The 6,043-nt window shown below is 40.5% G+C and overlaps 1 long non-coding RNA gene across 2 annotated transcripts; it reads left to right on the top strand.

The window, feature by feature from the left end:
- Positions 1-1,733: 1,733 nt before the first annotated feature.
- LOC111771201 (uncharacterized) lies at positions 1,734-3,529 on the top strand. Of its 2 annotated transcripts, none has more exons than XR_011434061.1 (3): positions 1,734-1,873; positions 2,132-2,264; positions 2,889-3,529. It is a non-coding gene; the product is annotated as an uncharacterized lncRNA (long non-coding RNA). The 2 variants fall into 2 exon arrangements; XR_011434060.1 differs by having other exon boundaries at positions 1,739-1,873; positions 2,860-3,529.
- The last annotated feature ends 2,514 nt before the right edge of the window (positions 3,530-6,043 follow it).

Genomic DNA, 6,043 nt, shown 5'->3' with positions numbered 1-6,043 from the left:
GTAAGAGGCACCCATTTTCCAGACATTGTGCTGAGCCCTGGGCATGCAACGGGAAGCAAAACGGACACAGCCCTGAACTCACGAAGCTCTCAGGCTAGTAGAGGCCTCAGACTTGAATCAAATAATCACACAGGTACGTGTAAAATTTGAGTTGGGTCAGGGATTTGTGGTGCCATGAGTGTAATAGGAAAGTAAACCTAATTTAGGGGTCAGGGAAGAGATGTTGAGGAAGAAGTAAATAAGGAGAAATCTGAAGACTAAATAAGATCTAGAATGTTCCTTGCAGCATTGTTTGTAATAAATAAAAACATAGAACAACCCAATTACTCACAAGGATGAGTAAATAAACCATCATATGGCCATTTAGTGGAATACCATCCAGCTGTTAGAAAGAACAAGGTATTACCACGGAAACAACTCCAACAGGTATTGCCAAATTGCAGAACACTATGTTTTATAGAATTCCATTTATGTTAAGAATGTTCCGTATGGATAGAAAAAGTTGGATATACACACGTACATGTACACACATCTCTACCTATCTATTTATCCATCCATCTATCTAACCCATTTGTCTATTGGTTGTTTGCTTTGGGAATTATAGTAGATTTTCACTTTCTACCTTAAATACTTCTGTCGTGTTTGAATAACTCTGTATTACGTTTATAATCATAAAAAATTAGAAGCATTTTTAAAACTGTGGTTTAGGTCTTACAATTGACATGAGGGCTGAAGTGCCCATACACACGTACAGATGTGTAGTAATTATGGCTAATCCTGATATTGATTTATTCAGTCACATTAAATGATACTTTGAAATAGACGTTAAACAATGTGTTCTGGAAATATTTGCCATTATCATTAATGATTCTGAACAAATGGAACAAAAACATCGTCTTCACGATGCCGCCAAATTTCAGTTCAGCCCTGCTGGACAGAGACGTTAGACGACTTGAGATCTCCATCCTTCTCACCAGTTTCCTAAGGACTGTATTTCCTAAAGCAAGATGTTTTGTTAAAGGGTTAAAAACATTCTGTAGGTTTTTATCTGTAAAAATAGAGGTCCAGGGAACCGTGGACCTTAGGAAGTTACCAGTTCCTCACACTTCAAAATTGCCCGGAGTTTGTTAAAACCATCAGATAGCATTTGTATGTGGTTCTCAACTTTTCACGTGGGTGGGGATCAGTGTCGAGCTTGTAAAATATGAGCGTTCTCTGGCTTCACTTTGGATTTGCTGAGTCAGAATTTCCGGGGCAGGCCTGTGATGTGCAATTAACACTTTAGAGTTGAAGTGGCCCCAACCCCACTTTGGGGAACACAGCCCCATTCGGATCCAACCAGTCAAGCTCTGCCTTGACAAGGAGGGCGTTGCTGGCTGAGATGAGAAAAGTGCCACAATAAGAAATCCTCTTCTCCTTCCTAATAGATTTTGATTAGTGGATGAAAGGAGAATCTGAAGCTAATTAGTAAAAATGCTTTTCTTCTTTCCATTTCCTCAGACTGTAGGAAAGATAAGACATCTTAATAAGAGCTGTTGTAGCCCATTATTCATCTTTTGTTTTCTTAATGAACACTGGCTTATTAATTAGAAACCAGTCCTTTCTCAATGGATGTAATCAGTGCCTTCATGTTCTGAGGACAGTAGATGGCTCATCTCCGCCGGTCCCGCCCACCGTGGCAGGGTGATGTCACAGAGAACAAGGTGGTGGGAGGGGGTGTGGGGGAGGGGGAAGGAGGGGGAAATGCATAATGTGGAGAGAGAGTCCTGTCCTGTCAGCAAAGGGGAAACGCTGTCCTTCCTTGGTCTTATATTGACGGTTATCAGTGACATAGTTACTACTACGATCATTTCATAAAGGCCATTGCCACGCTGTAAGTATGCTTGTTTCTGTAATTTAGATTTTATGTTCTCTTAGAAAAACAACATAAATGGATGCCATCATTTGATAGAGAATTTACAAAAAAATAAATTAAACTGCATATGTAATAATAGAAATATTCTTTCTACTTAATAAAAAATGATACTTAATGCAATTGTATTATGAGTACAAATAAATTGTATTTAATACAAATATTCAACCATCTGTGAATTTCAGAACATAGAACTAATCAATTTTTATTACTTTCCAGGTGTAAATCTCTTTCTTGCTGCTTCTCTTCCTCTCTCTTTCAACAAATGCTCAGGAGAGCAGTGGGAAACACTGCCATCCTTTTCAGAAGGCCCTGGTTTCCCATCCTGATGGAAATTAACAGGCTTGAGATGGTATAATTAATATAAATGACAGTTTTTTTCCCTCCCCTAAAATAATTAGGTATTTCTAATCCCCCCAGTAAATCTCCAATAAATATTTCAAAATAGCTTTGTTTACTTGGCCCGATTCTAAAAGTAGTATGTATTCATTTTTTAAAAATTAAAAAATTCAGAGAAGTATAAAAAATAAAATAGATGCCATCATTAATCTCACTTCCTAGGAACTACCGTTAACAATTTAGTGTATTTCCTTTCAATCTCTTTTGTGAATATACATGAAATTATATCTATTTTGGATCACAAAATATACACAATTATCTATAGACAATTATGTTTTTGACTATTTTTACTCATAATGCCAAGAGCATTTTACCAAGTCGTTATTCTTTGAAAATGAAATATGAAAATGGCTCTTCACTTTCCCACCATATGGAACTACCCTAATTTAAATAACTCTTCTCCTATTGTTGGACTTTTCAGTAGCTTTCAAATATTTTCTAATTAGAAAAACTGGGATGGAAATTATTTTCTTTTTTTTATAAAGATTGGCACCTGAGCTAACATCTGTTGCCAATCTCCTTTTTTTCCCTTCTTCTTCTCCCCAAAGCCCCCACAGTATGTAGTTGTATATTCTAGTTGTAGGTCCTTCTGGTTGTGCTGTGTGGGACGCCGCCTCAACACAGCCTGGATGAGTGGTGCCATTTCTGCGCCCCGGATCCCAACTGGCAAAACCCTGGGTCACCAAAGGGGAGCCCTCGAACTTAACCACTAAGCCGCAGAGCTGGTCCTGGAAAGCATTTTCTTGGTTGATCTCGGATCTCTGTTTAGAGAGGGAATTGCCTTCACACGGGAGCCATGATGTGCTGCTTCTGGTCATCAAGGAACTTTAAGAACAGGAATAGCAAAGCCAATTTTAAGTTGTTTGTATTGCTGTGACTTAAAACAATCTCCCCCACCCCAACCCACGAGCAGAAACAACAAACCTTTGCTTTGTGTTAGAGGTTTGTGGGGGAACCGAGGAGAGGGCTTGAGATGGGGCGGTGCAGCGTGGAGAGAAGAAAACAGCCACAATGAGTCATGAATGAGATCAAGTGTCCAGAGGTGAACAGAAGTGAGGAGGGGAACGTAAGTGCCCAGGAATTTGCGGAAACATCAGAGAAGGGCACTGTGTTTCCCTAAGGACTGGAACTAAAGGCTCGAGCCAGTTTTATTTTAATTTCAAAAGGTCAAGATGACCTCACTTGACATCTATGAAATAAATAACACTGACAAAATAAGCACACAGTTGGATTTTATTTTTTGACCAGTTGGGGAGTCTTTGTTTTCTAATAGAGGAGATTTTAACACATACACATATATCTGCTAGCTCGTTTCACGCTTTCAGTAAAAAAAATACTACTTACAAAAATTTTGTTTTGGTTTCATTTTTAAAGTTTGCATTAGCTGTAAGGAGTAGGTTTATTTTGCCCTTTATACCCTATAGTGACTTGGAAATCGCATTGTCATAGGTCAGGTTTCCCCGGAAATAGGTGGAGATCTGCCTGCAGGAAATTTGCTAGGAAAAAGCACTCAGAACCAGAGTCTCTAACAGCATGAGAGAGGTAGGACTGGGCTGAGAGAGAAGCTGTTGCAGCTGCAATGGAGGCCTTAGCCTAAGCTACATGGAGCTCCGAGATTGGAATGGCCCTTGTAGAACATTCCAAATTGAAGTGTAGAGGGTGGGAGTGGGAGGGTTGGCAGGTGGGTAGGCATTTCTTCTACTGCATTGTCCAGTCATGGATGTGGGCCACCCCTGGAGAAGGGTCGTATGGTCATGACCTAGGGGCAAGGAAGCTCTTCCAGCTGAGGGCACTTCCTGGGGAGAGACCGAGCCTTGAGCCTGCAGTAGGCAATGCTCCCAGCAGCTGGGGGAATGAATGCCTCAGTTCTAACAGGGCATCTGGGTGGTGCCCACTGTGCTCCTTATGCATAGCTTCTTATTTTCCTTCTAGCATTTACTTGTAAATTAAAAATACCTGGACTTTTTTTCCTCATTTTAATGTCAATAATTACATTAAATTTTAATGGAAAGAATTATTGACTTGATTTTGGGTCAGATGAAAAATTTAGTAGGATTCTATTTCGTCGCATCCTAGTTTTGGTTGATATAATCTGGCATTTTGGATGGGCGTAATCAACAATATCGTGTTATGTGTCTGCAATGTTTGTCTCATTTTTAAGAATTATTTTTGTCATTAATACTACATTTTGTAATCATTCCAACATCTTCATAGATTGAACTGCTTAAACTCATAAAAGCTAAATATTCATTTTCTCCGCTGCCTTGACGTAAATGAACAAATGGACGTAAGGCTGCGAGCTGAGGAGAATCACGTCTGCTTTGCTGCTAGCCCCAAAGCTGGCAGTCCCCAGCTGGCATCCATACTGCAAAGTTAATATTTTAAAAATCTGATCATGGAAGTTCGTGTTCTGGAGGCCTGATTTTTCCCCTGTTGGTCTCACTGGAAGATGACTTGGGGTCCTAGCCAATATACTTAGTTAACAACTATGGTAGATTAAGTTCTTCCAATCTGTGGGGTGACGGCAGCAACAGGCAAGAGACCAGAATCACATTCACTTTGATCTGTGCGCCCATCACATTTTCTGTGTTTAATTCTTCTACCAGCTTGGACGATCTTGGGAAAAGCACCTTGATCCTTGGGAATGCATCGGAAATATGCCACAGCATGATTATCAGCACAGGACACAGAAGATTTTGAGTCTAAAGCAACGAGATGGACTCCAGAAAGCACAGGTGAAAACTGGGGTGAAACTGTGCCCTATCGTGACTCTCGTGCAGGATCAGCTTTCCATCACATTGCTGAATCGATTGCCACATCCATTCTGCCGTTCATTCATCTGGGGTGCGCTGGGAAGAGAGGAGAGACGCTAAATGGGATCAGAAGTATGGTTCAGAGCATGAACGCTTTTGTACCAATGGCAAACCAGGGACTTTGCACGTTACCCTCTGATAATGAGGTATCTTTCACAAAACATGTATTATTCGAGAAGTCTAGGGCATGGGCCCTCAGAAATGGGATGCCGGTGGAATTGAAGACGGCACAGGTGAGGAGGCGTATCAGCAATGATTTTGATTTACTTTAATGTTGCAGTTTCAGCTACTTGACTGAATTGAAGGGAATTTGGATGTAGGTGTTGAGGATCTGTATCATGCAATGTGGCGACATCATTCTTGAGATTTTGGGAACACTGGTGTGACCCTGTAGGTCTAGAATCTATCATTGCAGATTAAGTTAGATACAGTTCAAAACAAGGGATGAGGGGCTGGCGCAGTGGCTGAGTGGTTAAGTTCCTGTGCTCAGCTTCAGCAGCCTGGGCTGGGATCCTGGGCACGGACCTACAAACCGCTCGTCAAACCATGCTGTGGCAGCATCCCACAGAGAAGAACTAGAATGACTTACAACTAGGATATACAACTATGTACTGGAGCTTTGCAAAGGAAAAATGAAAAAAAGAGGAAGATTGGGGCAACACATGTCAGCTCAGGGCCAATCTTCCTCACCAAAAAAATTTTTAAAAAACGCCAAAGAATAAGACCTGTATTCAGTAAAATGCTACATTGGGTCAGCAGTATGGTCTTTTTTGAATCCCTGTTGCCTATTAAGATTTAAATTCCTCAGGCTTCCATTATTTTGTTTGATGAATATATAAATAACCTTGCATAGACAATGTCTTTAATTTGGTTCTGTTTTTTTTCAATTGTTATATGTGGGCACTGTTCATATCTGTGA

Source organism: Equus caballus, chromosome 29 (genome assembly GCF_041296265.1).
Source record: "Equus caballus isolate H_3958 breed thoroughbred chromosome 29, TB-T2T, whole genome shotgun sequence".
Lineage (NCBI taxonomy): Eukaryota > Metazoa > Chordata > Mammalia > Perissodactyla > Equidae > Equus > Equus caballus.
Note: the sequence above shows the minus strand (reverse complement) of the source record. Positions and strands in the feature narration are given on the sequence as shown.